The 26,127-nt window shown below is 31.1% G+C and overlaps 1 pseudogene; it reads left to right on the forward strand.

Moving 5' to 3' along the window:
* Positions 1 to 584: 584 nt before the first annotated feature.
* LOC137834283 (uncharacterized) lies at positions 585 to 22,756 on the forward strand (annotated as a pseudogene).
* Positions 22,757 to 26,127: the final 3,371 nt, after the last annotated feature.

The raw sequence follows: 26,127 nt of genomic DNA on the forward strand, positions 1-26,127 counted from the left end.
ATAATATATAACATATGGACAAATTATAATACAGTTTTATGTTCACTATTTTAATTTATTATTATATAATGCTAATTAATTATACGTGTCATTAATATTCATTTTATTTATCTATGAAAATAGTTGTATTTTTTATTAATTATTATTTGTTAATTTGTTAATAACTTATTTAAACTGAAAAAATCCTGTTGTATAAGGCAATGGAAAATGGAAACGTCAAAGAATAATTACAGATAACAACTCACCTACTATGCTTTTTATAGTTTTGTCTTTTCGTATTTATTTTTCTTTACTTTAATATTATTTATTTATTAATTATTATTATTATTTCTTAATTTATTTTACTATCATTATTGGATTTTAATTATGTTTTTTATTATTTAATATAGGAACTGAAAAGACATGTTGCTTCAGAGAAAACTTAACGTAGATTTGTAACTGAAAATGTATGATTGCTATATATAAGTAACGTAGGGCTTTTTATTACTCACAAACCTATTGCTATCTTCTTTGTAACTTCTTAAATTAGTCTTCTCTACTTCTTCCCTACTTCCATCATCCTCATCTTTCTTTTTCTCATTGTCATGGCTGTCATTTCTGAAGAGATCGTAAAACTTTCTGCTAGAGGTTTGTTTACAACAGTTAACATTCGTGGGGAGGTATGTTTTTTTTTTCTTCAGAAATTTCTTACTTTTCATAGTTTTTTCAGTTCTTTGAGTATTTTTATGGTTTTAAAATGGATAGAATGGACACGTGGATTGTGCATTCGCCATCGAATTTGAAAATGAACTGGATGAGGAATGGACCCTCAATGACAGTCAAGGCAATATTCATATAGTTTATTATAACAAAGATATACTTTGTCCCCAAATTTTGTATGGATGGTCCAGTCTGAGTGATTTTTATGGGTTTAAAGGTCACTATAGTATATTGTTTTGTTACGTGGGTAATAACTCCTTCAATATAATTGTTTTTATTGGGGAGTTATGTGAAATGGTTATAAGAAATTTTCTGAAGGATGTTCAAGGGAGGGTGCCGCTCAACAATTGGCCTTTTATACATTTTGGCTTAAAGTTGAGTTCAAAACAGGTCTTTGGAGGATATGTGGTTAGTTTAGCATCCTTTCTTTTTAAATGGTTATTAATATATTCTATTTCTTTTATTAACTAATTATTAACTAATAATTCCGTTATTGTTTAAGGATCTGCCTTCTCTTTTTGCTGAATATGTTCGTAGAGGGAAGTTCAAGAAGGTTACTCTACATGGATGGCTACAAGATGTGGAATGCAACGTTTTCAAGTCCAGGTTTCCTTCGAGAAGCGTTACACTCTATAGCGGGTGGAAACAATTTTGTCGTCTTCATTCTATTTGTGAAGATGACAAAATTATATTTGAATATTATAACAAGAAGCCCTCTTCTGATATCAAGGTTATACGACTGATGACGAGTCACTACAAAAGACTTAGTGCTTAGGATAATCAGTTATTATTTTGAACTATATTAGTTTGTTTAAGTTAATTTATTTTGCAAGTATTGTTTCGTTTTGTTGGGAAGCATCCAGTTTCCACTTTGAGGAAACAAGAACAATTTATTTTGTTTACTCTTTATTTTTATTTTATTGTGGTTATGTTTAATTAGCTCATTTTATTTCTTTGTATTTATTGTTTAGGGTTCCAATATTTTCAATATGTATACATACTGCTTTTAATTTTTCATTTCTTATCTGGCATATTAATAATGCGTTGGCATTTCTAAATATGCTTAACGCTATAAGAATTGCCAGTATATTAAAAAAATTATAAGCCTGTTTTAGATTGTGGAATGCATGTATATTAATTTGATTTTCTATACATTGTTTATGTTTATGTTTATATTGTTTATGATCAATTATTAATTAATTAGTTATTGATGTATTAACTATTTTTTTTTATCTTGAAACCTTTTGATGTACATATGTTTGTTTTTTGTATCATTTTTCTAATTTTTATGAGTACTATTTTATTTTAAAAATCTTTATTATATATTTCTTGAGGTGAGTTCATAGTTCAATATGAATTTGCTTACAATCTGTTTCTGGAGGAAACACACATTTTTTTATTTATTTGACTTGGTATAATCTAATGAATTATACTTTTAATTGCAGTAATTATTGTGGAGTATTTTTTGCAAGTTGAACTTAAAGAAGGAAGTTGGACTTTAATACTTTATTTTTCATGTATATATCTTATGGAAACATAGTATTAGAAAGAGTTTTATTTAATTTAAATTAGTTTAAATTATTGTAATGTATTGTAATTTACAAGTTATGGAAAAAAATTATTCTTTAACTTTTACATATAATTTGTGGGTCGTTAACATTGTAAATTTGTGTAATTTTAATGTTAATTTTTTTTTATATTTAATTTAATTAAATTAAATTTCAACTCCTCAATTTATCTATTTTTATATTCTTTAATTTTATAATTTTTATATTTAGCCAGACTTATTATAATTTTAAAGTGCAATAAAAAAAAGTTAAAATGTTGAATAACATAAAAACATTGTTAAGAAGAATTAAAGTAGCCCAAGAAAGGACATTTAAATTATTTTCAAATAAAATAAAATTGTATAAAATAATATTTAAGACATCGAGAACTTTCAGGTAATCATTACTTCCACACTGAGTACAAATTTCGAAGTTAAATTAAAAAGAAAAAAAAATTAAAAAAAACTAATATTAGTGCAAATTCAAAATAACTTAATAACACAATTTTCACAGTAGATCATTAACAAATGACTGAGGAAGTTTCTGGAAAAGCACATAAAGTTGGGTGTGCTAATATTAGTTCAAACTCATTTTCCCTTTATCATGTTCATCTTCTTCGGCATTCATAAGCCAACTGATATCTATTTGTTACAGTTTAGAACAACATCTTCTTTTTGTCCAGTATATCAGATACCAGATCTACCAGATTGTTTACTCTGTTTCTGCTTGATTCTGGGAGATACAACTGAAACGCTATAGAATGGAAAAGGTAATTAAAGCTTGGATCTTTTTTCATTCCTACCATAAATATTAATTAAAGGTGCATGCATTTCATAGAAAAAATGTTGTTCTAATAATATTTCTCTATCTTAAGCTTTAAGACATAAAAATTGTTTCTCTTCTACTGTGATTTCCCAATATAGAACTTGGTAACCATACGCACTGTGGAGGTATCCATGGAATGGAAAAGGTAATTAAAGTTTGGATCTTTTTCATTCTGAGCATAAATATAGATAAAAGTTTCCACTTTTTAAATGTTTTTAGTTCACAGATTTAAGGTATATACATTTCATAACAAAAATGGGCTTATAATAATAATTTTATTTACCATTTTTTTCATTTATATTTTTTTTCTTTGATTTGTGTTTTACTTAAATTAGTAAATACAGAATGAGCATATCTGTTTTAGTCAATTTATTTTGGCGGTATACATATATTACATGTTCTTGCATGCTGTGTATTATTTCAGATATATCCAATGCAAGGATTCCTTTTTTTTTGTTAAACAGAAAAGCTGTTATGCAATGGTGCAAAAGAAAGTTACCCAAAGTTCCTTTTTTTTTTTTTGCTTATTATGGTTGTCAGAACATCCTCTATTTTTTTAAATTGACGTACTTTATGCTTCTGTTTTTGGAGGTTACTTTGTTCTTCTATGGTTTAAGAGATGATTGTTTCTAGATAAATGTCGGTCCAAATATATTACTATATTTAATATTTACTATATATATATTATTATATATACAATCTGATAAGTTTATTCCCTGCAGTTTTGCTCTTTCAAAAAGTCAACCAACAATTCATTAATGACAATGCTTAAAGTAGAACGTTGTTCTTTTGGACTAGAACATGAATTTGTTTTCATATCTTAAAAATTAAGTTCCCCTTTTTCACAGCAACTTCTAGACATGCATTGCATGAGCTTTCTTCATTGAACATTGATACTACCTAAATGTGTAAATGTTTTTATTGTTGTTATTATTTGATTATTTTAATTACATTACATTTCGAAGTTTGTTTGTTTATTATGCAAAATAAAGAAAAATGTTGCAAGTGTTATCCCTTTTCAAAGGTAAATTTTTGGTTGAACATTTTTAAGTATTAAATATCATTATTATATCATTATTATTATATAAAAATATTACACATTTTTATTTTTTCAATATTTTAATATTTAATTAATAACTGCATTATGTCAAAGTAATAACATATAAGGAAGTCCCGTTCCTAACCATGTACCATCAAAATTGGCGCCAAAACAAACAGCCAAAACAAAGCTAAAGTGAACAATATATTGTACACACTTACTCGTGAAAACAGTACATACTTTTATGGCTGAAAATATTTGTTCTTACTACAATACTCCCTGAAGTTCAGTCATTCAGCTTTCAATAGTTATGGAGCAACTAAAGCAAAATATTAATAGAAGAAATAGGATTGTTAGCCTTTCTCAAACAAATTCTAATGTATTAGGTACAGGAACTACAACGTATATTTATATTTTTAAGTGTTATATGTTGAATCAAGTGTGTTCAAACTTTGAAGAATCCAAATCCTTTGAGTTTGATGGAAGGCTGGATGTGCTTGATGTTGTTGAGGTGCTTTAGAATAGGATCTGGGGTAGATTATCTATGTAAATGCACTCTTGATTGAATCCAAAGCTTAAGCATTTTCAAACCTTTTGAATTGAAAGTGTTTTTCAAACTAAGTGAAAAATAAACTGTTGTTCTGTCGAAACAATCGATTGTTTTACTCTTAGGTGTTTTGAAAAAGGTTGAAAACTATTTTTGGTGATTGACTTGCTGTCAAACCAAAACAACCGATTGATTCACACATTCAACCGATTGTTTGTTTTCAAATCATAACAGAAAACTGTTTTGTGTGTTGACTGAGCTTTAAATGTTTTTGTAACTGAATGCGTTCCTGTTTTAAATGCTTTGACCATTCTTTGAAAGCTATAAAGAGTTTGTTCATCTTTTGTAACAAACAAGAACTCAGATTTAATCATAGAAAAACATATTTGAGTTTTTCACTGTTTTTGCTTTCAAGAGTTAAAAAATTGCTTTGAGCTTGCTTTGATCAAGAGAGAATGGAATAGGATTTCATTTGTATTGATTTCAGATCATTCTGTAACAAGTGTAATCCTTCTGTACTTTGTGTAAACTCTGGTGTGATAGGCCAAGAAGTGTTGTGTGCTCTTGAGGTTGTGAAGATCAACATTCTTGTTGGTGTATGTGTTGAGCCAAAGGAAGTGTGTTTCTTGAGGGGATCAAGGTCACTTCTTTGGTGGTGTGTGTAAGTAATTTATGTTTGGTTACTTAGTGGATTCCCTAGTGGTTTCTGGGAAAACTGGATGTAGCTCTTGGTTTAAGAGTGAACCAGTATAAACTGTGTGTGCAATCTCTCTCTCCCTTAAACTCTTTAATTTTAGTTTGTATTTTTGTCAACTGGTATAAACAACCGATTGTTTCTGCGAAACAACTGATTGTTTTTCTGGTGTTGTATTAAATTGCTTTATGTTTTTGGCAAACTGAATTCTAAATCAAGTTTTCTCAAAGGAATTTCATTCTAGACTAAAAAGTTTGCGAAAACCCTCTTTAAACCATTCACCCCCCCCTCTAGTTTAAAGCCATACATTATAACAATATATACATACATATAGATATACATATATATATTTAAAAATTTGGTTCAAAAAACAATTTCATAGTCTATTATGATGTAAGAATATATAATGAACTTTAATCACAATTTATGGTAAAAATATATAAAAAATAAATGGTATGTTATATTCTTAATAGATTTAGTGTCTGCTTATGATTTGACCTATTGTTTTACATGGGTTTTATTTTCCAGAGAATGAAAATCCAAACACAACATGCATATCTGAATCCAACAATGGTAAGCATAACTTTAAGTATATTGTTTACTTAAAAGTACTGTATGTTATTTATTTATGATTTTATTTGTAATTTGTTTTTTTTTTTAGTTCTCGCCACTGATAAGGGAAAATATGCCAGAAGAAAAAGAAAAAATATATTGTATGAACTGCAGAGCGGAAAAGTAAAAAATCAGGTAGTGAACATAATTACCTTTTTTTTATCATTAATAATACTACATGTCAAAATTTATCCATGTATTTTTATTTTGAAACATGTTAATCCAAATGGAATACACTTAACTCATATAATTCTATGAACTTAATTTTAATGTTATGTAATTGTTTTATTATATATATTTAAAAATTAGGTTCATAAAAGAAGTTAATAATCAGTTATGATGTAAAAGTGAATGAACTCTCAACACAATATATGGTAAAAATATATAGAAAATAGATGCTATGTTATAGTTTTTAACAACTTATTATTTTACATGGGTTTTATTTTTCAGAGAATGAAAATCCAAACACAACATGCATATCTGAATCCAACAATGTTAAGCATAACTTTAAGAATATTTTTTACTTCAAAAGTATTGTATCTTATTTATATATAATCTCTTTGTAATTTTTTTTTTAGTTCTCGATGCTGATAATGGAAAATATGTCAGAAGAAAAAGAAGAAATATATTATATGAATTGCGCAATAAAGAAGTTAAAACAACAGGTAGTGAAACCTAAATATATATATATATATATATATATATATATATTTAAAATAGAATTAACATTATTTTTCAATTGATATAGAATGTGTAAAACCAATTCAAATTAGTTTTCAATTGATATCAAATTTGTCATTCGTTTACCTTATTTATCACTCATTTTGACTTTTTGTTGTAGGTGGAAGTACTCCTAACTCATGTCAAGATCTTGGTTCTCTAGCATCACGAATTATGATAACAAATATCGTGTTTAAGGTTACTCCCAACAATCAATTAATGCATTCAACAACCAAAGTATTGTCATCAATGAGTACTGTAAGTAATGTAGAACTGCTTCAAGGTCAGTGAAAACGTATTATAAATTATATTCATTACAATTTAGACTAATACTACATACTACATCAATAAACATTTTAGTTTTTATATATATTGTTTTTGTGGAATCATTTTTTTTTGTTTATATTAATCAGATGTTGCCAAATCTGCAAGGGCGGAGGGGGAAAACTTCATTTATGATCAGCGAGAAAAGGTTGATAAAAAAAGAGGTAGTAACAATGACATTTTATTTCATTTAACTCTCGCAGTATGTCATTCAATGAAATTTCTAATTATAGTACTAAAGTCAACTCTTATGCCTCATTTATTTTTTTGTATGTCAAACTATTGTGAACTCAAGTAAGCAATTTTTGTGTCAAACTTCTCAAATAAAAGCATAAATGATTCTGTCTCTGTAAACCTGACTCCTGACAATGAATTCAACACCATGCATTCAATTACAAAAGTATCAATTGGTACAGTTATTAATGAAGAATTTGGGCTTACAATGCAAGTTCATGGTTCGTTCTTAATGGATAATTCACATGGTTTGATTACAATTATAGTATTATTACAAATATACTCACAATTTAGATTTATTAAGTATAGTACTAATTTATGTTTTACTATATTTTTTCTTAATCAGTTGAAATTATTAAGTAGTAATAATTATCATATATATATATATATATATATATATATATATATATGGTTCAAACACACTGAAATGTTAAAGTTCTTCAAATCATTGTTGAAAGATTAACTTTAATGTAAAAGAATTTATAAGTTCTTATTGTTGGGTTTAATAGTGCCAAAGTTCAAGAGGGGGGGTGAATTGACCTTTTAAAACTTTCTCGCAGAAACAGTGTTTAACACAGTTTTACAGAAAATAAATCGATTTATGTGAAAATGAACAGATTTATTTCAGCACTGTTTTTGTTTGAAAAGCTTTTAATTCAGCAAGGTTAATCACAAGATTATGCAGTGAGAATTTCCAGATGCACACACACAGATATCAGATTTGAAAAACAGTGAAACACAAAACAGCAAGCTTCAATTTCAAGCAAGTGATTAAGGTTCAATTGATAGCATGCTAATTAATTGAGTGACCTTTGCAAACAACCTGTTCCAGTGGCTTTTAACAGACTATGAGTGTTCTTCTTGATGTCAAGCAATTTTCCAGAAATTAAGAACAATGAATCACAGAACAGCAAGCTTCAACTTTAAGCAATTGTTTAAGGTTCAATTAATAGCTTTGACAGTTTCTTGAGCAACCTATCACAGTCAATCTGTTCCAATGGCTTTTAGCAGATTATATATGTTCTTATCAGATTCAAACAACTTTTTCAGAAATCAAGAACAGTATGCACAGTGCCCAGAATGAACAGATTTATTTTCAATTGAACAGATTTATTTCTTTGTTGTTTTATCAATTATGCAGAAACGAAATTGCAGAGAGTGAGAGAGAATGAACACAAGCAGTTATACTGGTTCACTCAACTGAGCTACATCCAGTCTTCACCAACAACAGGTGGAAATCACTAAAACACAGTACAACCAAGTACAATTCCCACTGTTCTTGAAACCTACAAGAACTTAGGTACTCTTGCTGAAAAAACCTATTTCAGCACACACACACCCACTCTTCAAGAACACCTATCAAGAAGAGTGTTCAACCAAACTATTACAAGAAATGAGAAGTGAAACGACTACACCTGATTGAGGATACAAAGATCTGCCTTAAACCAGTAGGCAAGATTGCTAGAACAGTAGCAGCACCTCACACCAAGCTTTTGGAACCAAACCAAGAACAAGCACTTTGTGATTTTTGAAATCTTTGAAGAACAAATGCTAATCCTTTGTAAACACTTAACTCTCTGCTGTCAAAACTTGTTTTTGCAAATGTATGAACTGTTATTAAGCTCAGAAACAAGTTTTCATTTTATAGAAAACCAACTTAAAACAGATTTTTGAAAAATAGTTAAAGCTGTTATAAAATGAACAGATTGAAAATAAAAAGAACAGATTTATTTTCAAAAGCAGTTAGAGAATTTGTTAAGTGAGGAGACTTAGTCAACCATTCTGGTGCTGAGATAAAAACTGAAAAACGTTTAAGCTTGACATGGCACCAGAGACAAAAAGAATCTATTCATTTACAGATGAACAGATTTATTTTTTCAAAACGAAAACAGAGAAAGTTTAACTATTTAAAACTCAGTCGTTTTGAAAAGAAGAAGACTTAGTCAAAATACCTGATGCACAAAATCTAATTTTTACAAGACTTAGCCAAGGCATCAGTGTAAAAATGAATTTGTTTATTTAGAAAAGAACAGATTTATTTTTATGCAGTAAACGTGTTTTTTGTAAAACATGTGAAAAACAGTTTAAGAAAACTTATGCTTGTTCTTATCACATGGCCAGTGGTTATGAGGTGAGTTACTCAGCAAAAAGCCCACTCTTAGACAACCTCTAAGCACTACCTAAGACACACTTAAAGCAAAGCAAAATACAAATGAAATGTACATATAAGACTTCATCAAACACTCCATATAAGTCTTCATCAAACACAACTTGAAGGGGCAGCAACCATCTTCAACAATCTCCCCCTGTTTGATGGAGACAAATCCCCATAGCTAACCTCGTAGCTTTGTTGCTTTAAGCACTTGCACTGCACCAGATTTTAAACCAGAATTGCACCTGCACTGCACCAGATTTTAAACCAGAAAAAAACAGCAGTATTGCATAGCATAAGACATGGTTTTAAGGTGCAGAATTAACTCCCTGTTTCAGCTAGCTTCACCTAGCATGGTGAGCTATTTTTCTCCCCCTTTGGATTCATCAAACAAAATATAAGCATAGGGAATAAAGGGATATAAAGCAGAAACCATAATCATAATAGTTCAGAAACAGAAAACCAAACTGTTCAGCATTACAGAAACTTGAAAACTGATAAAGAAAGCATTAAAAGCAGAAAACTACTGATCCTTGTAGTAAAGCTCTGCAAGTTGTGCCTGAACCCCTTCAATCTGATCATCAAGGTGTTGAAACCTTGCATGAGTAGTCTCAAAGTGTGCCCTTTGTTCTGCAGACATTACATCAAGACGATACAGCACTTGCCTCTCAAACATAGACATTGGTTCTCCACGGTATTCTGGACCTTGATAGGCAACTATGACATTTGCAGCAACTTCCTCATGTTCAGATTGGGTAGCAGGTGAGTCATCATCCATAGGAACAACTTCATCCTCATCCTCATGTTCTGCTTTCGGGTCCTTCTCCTTGAGAACCACCCACTTGTCTTCAATTTTGTGAAAACCCATTTTGGTGAGAGTTGAAGTATCAATCTCACTTACAGCTTTGATAGGGTCATTTCTCTCATTTGTAACATCAACACCAAAGTAATCAATTAATTTGGAAACAAGAATAGCATAGGGAAATCGGTAATCAGCCAACCTTTTTGACTTGAGCATGTGTTCATTGACAATGAACACCCAGTTTACCTTAATCTGGTTCATGATGCAATATAGGAGAATGAGATCCTCTTCATGTAAGACAGCATGGTTTGTCCCTCTTGGAATCAGTTGTCATGCTATGATGTATGCAACTAGACGTGGAGTGAGGTTCAAATGCCCTGCATGGAACCTGTTTATACTCTCTGTAGGATTCCTCATGCAACTCTTATAATATTGCAGCTTGTTGAATTCTGAGATTCCACTGGTATTTCCCTTTCCTACTTTCAATCCAGCATATTTTATTCCAGCCACAGAGTTCCACACCTCACTTGTGATCTTCATCTTAATTCCTTTCACATAAGAGACAACATTCTTCCCATCCAATGTGAGGTTAGTATAAAACACCTTAACCAAGTCAGGATAAACATTACCTGTTAATTCCAACATCTTTTTCAGTTTCTGGTGCTTCAACACAGCCCTTGTTTCTACCAGTTTTTCAGATTTCAGCCAGTTGAAATCCAGCACTTTGGGTATGTTGATCTGCTTCCTGCTTGTCTCATGAATGTAGGCATTGATGCCTTCTTCATTTCCAGCGAACCATCCTTCTAACACACCTTGAAAGGTGGTTTGCTTCCCCTTACTTTTCTGTTTCTTGGAAGAAGAAGTCATGGTTGAACCTGAATTCTTTTCTTGGTTTCAAATAGTGAGAACAGAAAGAGAATGGCCAATGTGTGTAGCAAGTATTCACACAGATTTATAGCAGAATAAATGGATTGATATGGCAGTTATGAGTGGATATGCATGAAGATTTTATGCTCTAAATTTGTGCAGAGAATCTTTGAAAATATGCACCAAATATTTAGGGTCACGATGCATACACTCAAACTCTTATTGAGCACCCAAACCATCAAATCGGTTACATAACCATGACCAAAACCGTCAAAGGTACAGAGGTTAATGCCCACTAAGTCAGTCAAGCAGTCAAAGATCAGAAATTCTATTTCCTAGTCATCAATGCATATCAGTGCAGAAAATAAACACATTCAATTACGAATAAACAGATTTAATTTTTTACTGCTAGGCACAATTGACATTTATAATACCCAATTCATTAAGCAGAAAATTAAACCTATCTTTGGCTAATGGTTTTGTGAACAAATCAACAAGTTGTAAATCAGTACCAATGAACTTAATATCACATGTTCCATTAGATATGTGTTCCCTTAGAAAATGATGCCTTATTTCAATGTGTTTGGTTCTTGAATGCATGATAGGATTTTTGGTTAAGTTGATTGCACTTGTATTATCACACAGCAGAGGTATATGGTTAAGTAAGATACCAAAATCATTCAATTGTTGTCTTATCCATATAGTTTGAGCACAACAACTCCCTGCTGCAATGTATTCTGCTTCAGCAGTGGAAAGAGCTACACAAGCCTGCTTTTTGCATTGCCATGAGATCAAGCTTGATCCAAGCAAATGACATGTTCCACTTGTGCTCTTCCTATCAATTTTTTGCAACCTGCAAAATCTGAATCAGAATATCCAGTTAAACTTAATGAAATATTACATGGATACCACAAGCCAACTTCTTTAGTTCCTTGCAAATACTTCAAAATCCTTTTGACAACATTGTAGTGTGATTCTTTAGGAGCAGATTGAAACCTTGCACACATGCACACTGCAAACATTATATCTGGCCTGCTGGCAATGAGATACAGTAGTGATCCTATGAGTCCTCTGTATTTGGTTTCATCAACAGAAATTCCAGCTTCATCATGATCCAAATGACAGCTTGTTGAGAAGGGTGTGCTGATTGGTTTACACTTGTCCATTTCAAATTTCTTCAGCAAATCCTTGCAATACTTAGCTTGACTTAGGAAAATGCCATCCTTGAGTTGTTTGACCTGCAAGCCTAGAAAATAGTTCAACTCACCCATCATTGACATTTCAAACTCACTCTTCATGACTTTCACGAAAGCTTCACACAATTCTCCATTGTTTGATCCAAAAATGATGTCATCCACATATACTTGGACTAGAATTGAGTCATCTCCTTTCTTCTTAATGAACAAGGTCTTATCTGATGTGCCTCTGTCATAGCCTTGTGAGGTTAGAAAATCACTTAGCCTCTCATACCATTGCCTAGGAGCTTGCTTGAGTCCATAGAGAGCCTTTTGGAGTTTGAACACATATTCTGGATGTTGATGGTCTTCAAAACCTGGTGGTTGTGAGACAAATACTTCTTCATTTATATAGCCATTTAGAAAGGCACTTTTCACATCCATTTGAAATAGCTTGAACCCTTTGATGCAGGAGAAGGCAAGCAGCAGTCTAACAGCTTCTAACCGAGCCACTGGTGCATATGTCTCATCATAGTCTATCCCTTCTTCTTGATTGTACCCTTTAGCTACAAGCCTAGCCTTGTTTCTGGTGATCACTCCATGCTCATCCATCTTGTTTCTAAATACCCATTTTGTTCCAATTACATTCATCTCAGGTATTCTAGGAACAAGAGTCCATACCTCATTAAGAGCAAATTGATTCAGTTCCTCTTGCATAGCTAAAATCCAGTTGCTGTCCTTAAGAGCTTCTTTCAAATTCTTGGGTTCAACTTGAGATACAAAGGCCATTGCTTCACAGAAATTGTTCAAGGATTTTCTAGTTGACACTCCTTTCTCAATGTTTCCAATGACATTATCAAGGGTTAAGTCTCTTGGGGTTTTCCACTCTTTTGGCAAACCTGCAGCTGCAGTAGATTCTTGTATAGCATGTGTATTAGCAGTATCAAAATGAATCGATTCATTTTGATTTAAAACAGATTTAAATTCATTACTGTCAGGTTCATCAGCAGCAGTTTTAGATATGCTATGATCAGTTTCATCAAAAACAACATGCATTGATTCTTCTACTATAAGCAACCTTTTATTGAAGACTCTATATGCATGACCATTCAAAGCATAACCAATGTGCACACCTTCATCAGATTTAGCATCAAACTTACCAAGATTTTCTTTGCCATTATTCAATACAAAACATTTACACCCAAATACTCTAAGGTGGCTTACACTAGGTTTTCTGCCCTTATACAATTGATATGGGGTTTTCTTAAGAATTGGTCTTATTAAGGTCCTATTTAAGACATAACCTGCAGAATTTTTGCTAATCTCTTAAAGGCAGTGTAAGCATCATGTTTATGTGCAAGAAATAGAGTCCATGTAAATCTAGAGTAATCATCCATAACAACTAAAAACATACAAATTTCCAGCCAAGCTAGTGAATTTTTGTAAGATCTTCTATCATATGTTTGGAACAGCCATTGTCCAAGTACCATTGATTTTTCTTGCTTCCTATCTGCAAAACAGAGCAAAGATGATACAAATGGTACCCTTTACAGTATAGGGTCCAGCACAGATTAAAACCTTCTCTTTGGTAGCCATTTTGCTAAGTTCTTAGGCACAAGATGTTTTCTAGCAATGCAAGACCTAGATGTATGACCAGATTTCATGCAGTAAAAACAGGTTACATGAGATGCCTTTTTGCCACTGTTAAAAGCTGAAAAAACTGATTTTGCTGGAACAAAAAAACTTGAAAGCTTTTTGACATTGGTTGTATTTCCAGGGGTATAACCAAGTCCATTCTTATTGAAAACAACATTCTGTGATCCAAGGAGAGACTCAAGGTTTTCTCTTCCCTTGGTGAAATTAGAAAGGGTTTTCAGCAAATATTCTACTTGTTTTTCCAATCTTTTGCAGTTTTCACAGTTTTTAATAGAGGCATGCAAGCAAGTCAGTTCAAGGCTTACCAAATCTGTTTTGGCCTTATGCAATTCTTCCTCAAGTGTTTTTACTTTAGGTGCAAGCACATTATTTACCTTTTGCAGCTTATTACATATTACAGCTAGCCTATTGGCTTCATCATGTGTTTCCTTGAAGGCAGCAAGCAAATCATCATAGTTATCAGAATCAGCAGAAAAATTACTTATTGATTCAGAGCTTGACTCCTCATCCTTCATCATGAAACACAAATTGTTCTCCTCATCTTCTGTTGAAGAGCTGCTGGTTGAGGATACTTCATTTTCCTCCCATGAGATGTAGGCTCTTCTTCCCTTGTTCCTTTCAAATTTCTTGCTGGCAGATTTGTCCCTTGTTTGATTGTCTGGACAATCTGTTTTGATATGCCCTGTTTTGCCACATCCAAAGCAAGTATATTTAGAGGAATTTGAATCATTGGGTTTAGGATACCTTCTTTTCTGCTGGTTCCTATTTTTGCTTTTCTTCCTCAGGAATTTGCTGAATCTTTTTGTAAGAAGGCTGATTGTATCATCATCTTCAGCATCTTCTTTTTCTTCCTTGATCTCATTCAGTTCAGTTGCTTTCAGTGCAAGACCTTTGGGTTTTCTCTCTGTTGTTTCCTGCTCTTTAAGTCTTTTAAGCTCTAGCTCATGCTCCATCAGCTTTCCAAACAGTGCAGCAGTTCCCAACTTTGACAGATCACGGCTTTCAGAGATAGCTGTCACCTTTGGTTGCCAGCTTCTGTCGAGGCACTTCAATATCTTTATGTTGAGCTCCTCTCTGTCAAATTCTTCTCCCAAACCAGTGAGGTGATTCACAATATGGGTGAATCTTTTCTGCACATCAGCAATGCTCTCCTCGGGTTGCATTCTGAACAGCTCATATTCTTGGATGAGCGCATGTTTCCTTGACCTTTTCACATCTTCAGTACCCTCATGAGTCACTTCTAAGACTTCCCACATCTCCTTAGCTGACTTACATTGAGATATCCTGAAGAACTCATCCATTGTCAATGCAGAGGTTATGATGTTCTTGGCCACAAGATCATGTTGAGCCTTCCTCCTTTCGGTCTCATTCCATTCTGATCTTGGCTTTACCTTTTCTTCATCCTTGACAACCTGCATTGGCACATAAGGTCCATTGACCATAGCTTCCCAAATTAATGCATCAATGAATTCCATGAAAATTCTCATTCTAACTTTCCAAAATGCATAATTCATTCCATTGAACATAGGTGGTCTATTAACAGCAGAACCCTCAACAAAAAGCACATTAAACTCAGACATTATTACAAACAAACTTGATTAAAATACAAGTCCTAGCTCTTGATACCAATTGTTGGGTTTAATAGTGCCAAAGTTCAAGAGGGGGGGTGAATTGACCTTTTAAAACTTTCTCGCAGAAACAGTGTTTAACACAGTTTTACAGAAAATAAATCGATTTATGTGAAAACGAACATATTTATTTCAGCACTGTTTTTGTTTGAAAAGCTTTTAATTCAGCAAGGTTAATCACAAGATTATGCAGTGAGAATTTCCAGATGCACACACACAGATATCAGATTTGAAAAACAGTGAAACACAAAACAACAAGCTTCAATTTCAAGCAAGTGATTAAGGTTCAATTGATAGCATGCTAATTAATTGAGTGACCTTTGCAAACAACCTGTTCCAGTGGCTTTTAACAGACTATGAGTGTTCTTCTTGATGTCAAGCAATTTTCCAGAAATTAAGAACAATGAATCACAGAACAGCAAGCTTCAACTTTAAGCAATTGTTTAAGGTTCAATTAATAGCTTTGACAGTTTCTTGAGCAACCTATCACAATCAATCTGTTCCAATGGCTTTTAGCAGATTATATATGTTCTTATCAGATTCAAACAACTTTTTCAGAAATCAAGAACAGTATGCACAGTGCCCAGAATGAACAGATTTATTTTCAATTGAACAAATTTATTTCTTTGTTGTTTTATCAATTATGCAGAAACGAAATTGCAGAGAGTGAGAGAGAATGAACACAAGCAGTTATACTGGTTCACTCAACTGAGCTACATCCAGTCTTCACCAACAACAGGTGGAAATCACTAAAACACAGTACAACCAAGTACAATTCCCACTGTTCTTGAAACCTACAAGAACTTAGGTACTCTTGCTGAAAAAATCTATTTCAGCACACACACCCACTCTTCAAGAACACCTATCAAGAAGAGTGTTCAACCAAACTATTACAAGAAATGAGAAGTGAAACGACTACACCTGATTGAGGATACAAAGATCTGCCTTACACCAGTAGGCAAGATTGCTAGAACAGTAGCAGCACCTCACACCAAGCTTTTGGAACCAAACCAAGAACAAACACTTTGTGATTTTTGAAATCTTTGAAGAACAAATGCTAATCCTTTGTAAACACTTAACTCTCTGCTGTCAAAACTTGTTTTTGCAAATGTATGAACTGTTATTAAGCTCAGAAACAAGTTTTCATTTTATAGAAAACCAACTTAAAACAGATTTTTGAAAAATAGTTAAAGCTGTTATAAAATGAACAGATTGAAAATAAAAAGAACAGATTTATTTTCAAAAGCAGTTAGAGAATTTGTTAAGTGAGGAGACTTAGTCAACCATTCTGGTGCTGAGATAAAAACTGAAAAACGTTTAAGCTTGACATGGCACCAGAGACAAAAAGAATCTATTCATTTACAGATGAACAGATTTATTTTTTCAAAACGAAAACAGAGAAAGTTTAACTATATAAAACTCAGTCGTTTTGAAAAGAAGAAGACTTAGTCAAAATACCTGATGCACAAAATCTAATTTTTACAAGACTTAGCCAAGGCATCAGTGTAAAAATGAATTTGTTTATTTAGAAAAGAACAGATTTATTTTTATGCAGTAAACGTGTTTTTTGTAAAACATGTGAAAAACAATTTAAGAAAACTTATGCTTGTTCTTATCACATGGCCAGTGGTTATGAGGTGAGTTACTCAGCAAAAAAGCCCACTCTTAGACAACCTCTAAGCACTACCTAAGACACACTTAAAGCAAAGCAAAATACAAATGAAATGTACATATAAGACTTCATCAAACACTACATATAAGTCTTCATCAAACACAACTTGAAGGGGCAGCAACCATCTTCAACACTTATGTACTGATGTTGATTGATTTATCTTATTCTATCACTCATTGAAATTTTTTGTTGTAGGTCAAAGTACTCTTAAATCAAGTTAGGATTTTGCTTCTCAGACATCTGGAATTACAGGCTCAAATTTCCCTTTTTCTCACAACCTTACTCCTAACAATGACTTAAACATGATGCATTCTACTACCAAAGGAATGTCATCAATGCAAACAATTACTCATGGAGACATTAGCCTCACTCAACATCCTCATGGTTAGTTTACAATCCATTATTCGTTCTATATGATTACAATATATAGAAATAACACATTAGAAATTTATTTCTTTATTTTTTTTGGGAAACTATTTTTTTTGTTTGTATTTGTGCACATTTTGGGAAAGATGCAAAAGGGTGATCAAGCTAGAGGTAGTAGAAATATAAACTGAATGAAAATTAATTTAATGAAAGACACACCTTTTTAACCTAAATCATTGTGTTTCTCAATCAGTGACCCCTAAGAATCATTTGAACGTCATGGATGCAACTTCTCAATCTTTGTCATGTTTACAAACAATCTGTACTACCCCTAAATTTCAAGGTTAGTTCAGGAAACCATTGTAAATTATTTTTCGTTATTCTTTTATGACAATTAAATTTCAAAATCATATTGATGTTTTAGTACTACTTAATTGCTGCTTTGGAACATATTTTGTCCAGGTAATTCAGTTGCAGGGAGTGTAAGGTATGTATTTAGTAACACATTAAACTTACATAACAAGTCTGGTACATACAATGTTCAAATCCTTGAATCAGTGACTCAGAGATTGAATTTGACGAAGATGTCCAAAATGAAGAAACTAATGGTACTAAAAATTGTTAATTTATAATTTTATTTTATTTTTAATAACTCTAACTTCTTCACTTCTTCATGCAAACTAAATCCATTTATCTCAGAAAAGTAATATATCACCTTTCTTAATTTTTTGAAAATAGATACTGTTGAATTTGGACAACCTACTATTCAATGTGAATACTGCTTGGGCGAGGTCTGGTATGAAGAAAGATCTCAGAAATCTAAGACTTATGTTAACATTGATTTTTCTATTTGTTGTCAAAAGGGAAAAGTACAACTCCCTTTCTTACAAGAACCTCCTAAGTTGCTGTTAGAGTTATTAAATGGGCAAGATAGTCGAAGTCAACACAATCTACAAAATATTAGAAGTTACAATAGTATGTTTTCATTTACTTCAATTGGAGGGAATATTCAGTCTTTTATAAATGATGAATATGGACCTCCTCAATTTATTCTGCATGGACAAAACTATCATAGGATTGGAAGCTTGCTCCCCGATAGTGGATCAACTCCTAAGTTTGCACAACTTTACATATATGACACTCAAAATGAAGTGTCAAATAGATTATCTCACTTTGGGTATGTGTTATATTCAATTACTTTAATGATTTACTTTCTATTTACTGGATTAATTCAAAGATAATTTTTAATGATATATTTTTAAAAATTGCATGTAGGTCGAAAGTGAAAAATGTGAAGTTTGACAAATCCTTGATTGAAGATCTTACCAAGATGATTGATGACAACAATGTTTTGACAAAAAGTTTTAGAAGAGTAAGAGATTTTGTACATAATGATGTAAATTCAGATTTTGCATTGAGGTTATTTAGACACCGATACAAAGATCCAAGAGTGTACAATACCCCTACAACAGATGAGATAGCAGCATTAATTATGGGTGATATGAGCAACATGGATGTAAGGCGAGATATCATAGTGAAAAAAAGTTTAGGACAATTGTTTAGACTTCATGAAACACATACAACCTTTATTCCATTACAATATCCATTAATATTCCCCTTTGGAGAGGATGGGTATCAAGCACAGATTCCAATACGGAATTTTGGAAGTAAGAGCAGAGAACGTAAGAGAAGTCGTATTTCATTAAGAGAATTTATTGCATTTAGAATTCAAGAAAGAAATGTGGAGTTTGGGAATATAGTTCATTCACGTTGATTGTTTCAACAGTTTTTGGTTGATGCATATACAATGGTTGAAGCTCAAAGATTGTCGTTCATAAGGCTAAACCTAAAAATAATCCGTTGTGATATTTTGCAAGGTGTACAAGAAGCAATGAATCGAGGAGAAACAAATTCTTTTGCAATTGGAAAGCGTGTAGTTTTACCTGCATCTTTTACAGGAGGAATGAGGTATATGTTCAACAATTGCCAAGATGCTATGGCCATTTGCAAAACATTTGGATATCCTGATTTATTTATCACTATTACCTGCAATGTAAACTGGTCAGAAATACGTGACTTTGCTACTTCAAAAGGATTAACTGTTGTTGATAGGCCAGACATTGTTTGTAGAGTTTTCAAGATGAAATTGGATCAAATGATGATTGACTTCAAAAAAGATGACTATTTTGGCAAAGTTAATGCAGGTAATCCACATTAACCCATATTTAACAGTTTCTTTGTTATATTATTATCTATTACATTTTGAAGAATTTTTTTTATATTCTCATAGGTATGTACACTATGGAATTTCAAAAAAGTGGTTTACCTCATGCCCACATATTATTGTGGTTAGATGGAGATAAAAAGTTAAGAACTCCAACAGATATTGATGGAGTCATTTCTGCAGAATTATCGGATGCAATTTTATACCGTAAATTGTCAAAGGCAGTGGCAACCTACATGATACATGGCCCCTTGCGGGGTAAGTCGAATAAGTTCACCTTGCATGATTAATGGTAGATGTTCGAAATTTTACCCCAAGAAATTTAAACTGTTGACTACTATTGATGAGGATGGATATGCATGTTATAAACGTCAAGATAATGGAACATTAATTCTTAAAAATGGAATTAAGTTGGACAATAGAAATGTTGTGCCATATAGCCCATTGCTACTACTGAGGTACCAAGCCCATGTTAACACAAAATATTGCAACAAATCAAATTCAATAAAGTATTTGTTTAAATATGTGAACAAGGGTCCAGATAAAGCCAATTTGAAAATTACTACTGCTAATAAAAACTCTACAAAGACCCCAGTTATTGATTAAATTAAACAGTATTATGATTGTAGATACATATCCCCATGTGAAGCTGTGTGGAGAATATTTGCCTTTGATATTCATCATAGATGGTCTCCAGTTCAACGATTGACTTTTCATCTATTGTACTAGCAACCAATTCTCTTTAAAGACAATGAAGACATTGATGAAATATTGAACTTCAATGAACATAAAAGAACAATGTTTTTAGCTTGGTTTGAAGCTAATAAAATTTATCCATTGGGAAAAAATTTGACTTATTGTGAATACCCTAGATGTTTTGTTTGGATGGCAGACAAAAGAGAGTGGAAGCCAAGGAAAATTGGTGTTAGTATTGGAAGGTTAACATATATTCCTGCAGGGTCAGGGGAATTATATTATCTGAGGTTATTGTTGAATTATCAAAAGGGTTGTTGTAACTATGATAATATCAAAACTGTTAATGGTTTCATTCACAAAACATATAAAGAGGCATGTTATGCAATGGGGCTATTGGCAGATGATAAAGAGTTTATTGATGCAATTATAGAGTCCAGTGACCTTGCTTTAGGAAATCAGTTGAGAAGACTCTTTGTTACCCTTTTACTAATGAATACTATGTCTAGACCAGATGAAGTGTGGAACAAAACATGGAAGTTGTTATCAGATGACATTTTATACCAAAAAAGAAAGGAGTTTGTCCTACCAGGTATAAATTTTTTATTTCTTGGAAATTTATAATTTATAATTTATAATTACTGTATGACATATAATTTCTTTCCTAGGTCTTAGAATTGAAGATGCTCAAATACAAAACCTTTGTCTTCTACAAGTAGAAGAGTTATTAATTTCAAATGGTAAGTGTTTGAAAGATTTTCCAAGTCTGTCACAACCTATTCATTCAGATTCTTTTATTTATCAAAATAGATTCATTATTGATGAATTGAATTATGACAAAATAGAAATGTCTGAAATGCTTTGTTCTCTTTTTCAATCTCTTACTTCGAGCAAGTGGAAGTCTATGAGAATATAAAGACAGCAGTCCTGTCAGAGCTTGGTGGTTTTTTTTTTTCTTATATGGTTATGGAGGAACTGGAAAAACTTTCATGTGGAAAACTTTGTCAACTGCTATTAGATCAAAAGGGTCGATTGCGTTAAATGTAGCTTCTAGCAGTATAGCTTCTTTGTTACTTCCAGGAGGAAAAACAACTCATTCTACCTTTTGCATTCCTTTGTTAATAAATGAAGAGTCAACCTGCAATATTCCTCAAGGAAGTCTTAGGGCCAAATTGTTGATCAAAACTAAATTAATTATATGGGATGAAGCCCCAATGATTAATAGGTTATGTTTTGAAGCCCTGGATAGAACTTTAAGGGATGTCATGAGAGCTGAAAGTGAAGAAAATGCTCTTAAACCTTTTGGTGGTAAAGTAATTGTATTGGGAGGAGACTTTCATCAGATATTACCTATTGTAAAAAATGGATCAAAATATGACATTGTGAAGACAACAATAAATTACTCGAAGTTATGGAAACATTGCAAAATCTTAAAACTTACAGAGAATATGAGATTAAAGAGTCATACATCAATGCAAAGTCAAACAGAAATAAAAGAGTTTGTTGATTGGATACTTCACATTGGAGATGGAGATATGGAGTTAAATGAGTTGGGACAAGGAATCATTGAAATACCGGAAGAGAATTTAATTTTAGATGTTGAACAACCTTTACTGCAGTTGGTTGAGTTTGTTTATCCCTCCTACATAAACAATAGAATGTGTGGATCAAGTGAATGAATTCTTTTTATCATTAATACCAGGATCTGAAGTTACTTATTTAAGTTCAGACAGTCCTTGCAAATCTGAAAAACAAGAAAATGCTCAAGCTGAGTGGTTTACAACTGAATTTTTGAATGATATCAAATGCTCTGGAATTCCCAATCTTTGTGTTAAATTAAAAGTCGGAGTTCCAATAATGCTTCTAAGAAATATTGATCAAGCCAATGGACTTTGCAATGGAACAAGATTACAAGTAACTCACTTGGGGAAAAATGTTATTGGTGCCAAAGTTATTACTGGAAAAAATATAGGTGATGAAATATTTATTCTGAGAATGAACTTGACTCCTTCCGGAACAAGTTTTCCATTTTAGTTTCAAAGAAGGCAATTTCCAATATCTTTGTGTTTTGCCATGACAAGAAATAAAAGTCAAGGTCAAACTCTCAATAAAGTTGGTCTATATCTACCGCGTCCAGTGTTTACACAAGGACAGTTATATGTTGCTCTTTCCAGAGTAAAATCTAAGAAAGGGTTAAAGATATTGATTTTGGATGATAATGGTATTACCACTAATTTCACTACTAACGTGGTTTACAAAGAAATATTCGAAAATGTTTGAAGTATTTACTTACAACCTTATATATGAGGTATGAAAATTCTTTAATTAATTGAAAAATATTTTTATTTCTCATATCTTTTTTTTTTGTAATATATGAACAACAATTTAAGAACTAATATACGCTGTCTCTGATAGGTTTTGATCATTGCTTTTGTGTGACACAAATATTTATGGTCATCTTGAAAGTATGGTACGTATTCTTTATCAATTGTAGAATGTGTTAGATCCTATTCTGAAATACCTTTGTCAAAGTTTGTTAATTTCATTAATGTTTTAAAGGAATTCCTTATCGGAAGAAACAATTTTGTAACATTAAAGTTCATAAATGATGATTCTCTAAAGCACTTCATGAGGATGCTTCTCTGAAGCACTTCATAAGGATTATTCTCTTAAGCATTTGATGAGGTATTGCTTACTTAATTTATTAATTTACATAATTTATTCTTACTATTACAAATTTCGTGTATCAATTTGTGTACTTACTATCCCAGGATTGTTAATAAATTGTCAAATTAGGCTACAGACTGGATGATCATATCTCATTCAAGATATTAAGGACAAATATTAAGATTGATTGAAAATGAAGTATTTTTAATGATGAATTTTTATGTATTATTAGCACTAATTGGATAGTTTTAGGGTCTATTCGTTACTCTCTACATATTATTTAATTTCTATTAATATATTGATGATTTGTAGAATTACTCTTTAAAATTTCTTTGTATAATGTTTTGGTGTCATCACAGGACACAATGTTTCAGGTATGCTTAATATTGGAGTAAAAACAATTTCTTAGACTTCAATACATTTATATTATATATATATATAAAATTTTTTATTATTATGTTATTTTAATCATTTTTTTATTTATAATTCATATAATAATTTTATATCTTGAATATTTTAGGTAAGTTATTTATTTCAAGAAACTTTACAGGTATGTATATTACCTTATACTTTCTTTAAATCACATGTACTAATTTGTAGAACTATTTCTCAAACAATTGTTAAATTGTTAAAGGAATGTAAAATTATTTTGTTTCGTAAAAATCTATTATTCATGATTATTTCATAACTTTTATTAATTTTTAGCGGTTTTACTATTTGGACAGTTTTAGTTTCTATTCGTTACTTAGTACATATTATTTAATTTCTATTGAGAACATATTGTGATTTATTAGGAGAATTATTCTTTAATATTTCTTTGTGTAATGTGTTGGTTTCATCATTGGACAAAATGTTTCAGGTATGCTTAATATTGGAGTTAAAATGTTACTTTAATCAGTTTTTTTATTTATAACTGATATAATAATATAATAAATTAATTTTCTGTAAATTTTAGGTAACATTATTTGTCTTTAGAAACTTTACATGTATGTCAATTAAGTTATACTTATTCTTCAAATGGTTTAAAATTACACATTTGTACTAAATTGAATAACGAATTATTATTTAAATGGTTTAAAATTGAATAGAATATTGTCACGACAAATTGCATGCTATGTCTAACAATGATTTGTTATTTAATCATGCTCTATTTTTATTACTTATAACTTATACCTTAAATGCATTATATAAGTTACTCTAGTCAGTATATATCAACATTATGCTCAACAAGATACAAGGTAAATCATTTCTTATTTTCAAGGCTTTTGTTTATTGATTTTTATTTTTTTTTATTTATATTTTTTTTATCAGCAATAAAATAGGTGATTATTGATACATGATTGCATTAAATAGGTGTCAGAATAATTAACTCAATAATTTATTTTATTCTTTTTAAGATAGAGTGTGCTCTTTGTATTTTCCTTTTACACTTTTTTCTAAATTTACTTGACTCTTCCTATGCAGAGTTAATGAAGCAGGTAATCATTTCATCCCAATTTCCAAATTATAGGATTTCCAAATTTATTTTTTTACAGAATAATTTTTTTAAACATTATTTAAATTTTGACCTTTGGATTTACATCTTATTATTATTATTTATGTAAAATAATTATATGTTGTCTGTATTGATTTTTTTTTTTTGGGGCGACTTCTTTTTATGTTATATTTCTCATCATCAAACTTCTTAAAAATGAACAAATTCATTATTCCAAAACATTTATTAAATAAAACAATTTGATTAAATAAAAAAATATTTAAAGGCTTTATTTATTGATAAATGCTTCCTTTCCATATATCTGATAGCAATCAACTCAGAAATTTACAGATACTGTCACCTACTTGATTTGTACTTTTTTATATTCACTCTGACATACTTGATTTTGTATTTTTTTTTCAGATACATGTGGCTAATGTAGTTTCTCTTACACAGTTTTCAAAATATTCATTCCTCTTCCCTATCAGATTTGGTAGATATAGATAATCATTTCATTTCAACATTAAACATTAATAGTTTAAATTTAAATTTCACTTTCCTACAATCATTTTTTATACAATTAAAATTTAATTCAAATTCAATATTATTTAAAATTTAACTTTAATTTTATTTTTATTATAATTAAATATTCTAAATTTTATATACATAATATATAATATTATATATATTATATAATTATGTATTCTGTATTATTATATTGAAGTATGCCTGTTATAATTCAGTTTAATTGTTTAGTATTATTAAATGATTATTAATTAATGTTGTACTTGAAATGAAAGAGACCCTGGACAAACCAAAGGTCATAATATTGTTGTGTTTTTTATTATTCACAACCGTACTCTTTTCTACTCAAATCTTCTATAAAATCTTCTCCTCTACTACTTTCTTTCTGCTGCTCTACTACTTTCTTTCTGGTGCTTTCTCTATTATTCATTTTCTCTCCTACTTACTTCTTGGTGTTTTTTCCACTACTCATTTAATGGCGCCCAGTGCTGAAGAAATCATTAAACTTCAAACAAGAGGAGTTTTTTGGTGCATGAACAACCGTGGTGAAGTATGTATATTTATCTTTTTTTCAAAAATTTCTTCTTTTAAACATTTTCTTCATTTCCTGACATTTTTTTTCTTTATTTGAAAATCAATAGCTTCGTTATGTAGCTCGGGCTTTCGCCATCGAGTTTCAAAAAGAACTTGGACAGGAGTGGACCCTAGCTGATTCAGAAGGAAACGTCCATATAGTGGAATATAATGAAAATTTATTGTCGCCGAAAATATTGAGTGGATGGTTTAATTTGTTTGATTTTTATGGTTTCATAGATGATAACTACATTTTATTCCGTTATGTGGGTCACAACGCTTTCCATATAACTGTTTATATGGATGACATCCCTCAAAGTGGAGTAAATCGTTATTTGGACGAAATTGAAGGGAAGGAACCCTTAAGCATTGGTCCCTTTGACCATTTTTCCATAAAGTTGTCTCGATTAAG

The sequence above is a fragment of the Phaseolus vulgaris genome, chromosome 5, assembly GCF_000499845.2.
Source record: "Phaseolus vulgaris cultivar G19833 chromosome 5, P. vulgaris v2.0, whole genome shotgun sequence".
In the NCBI taxonomy this organism is placed as follows: domain Eukaryota; kingdom Viridiplantae; phylum Streptophyta; class Magnoliopsida; order Fabales; family Fabaceae; genus Phaseolus; species Phaseolus vulgaris.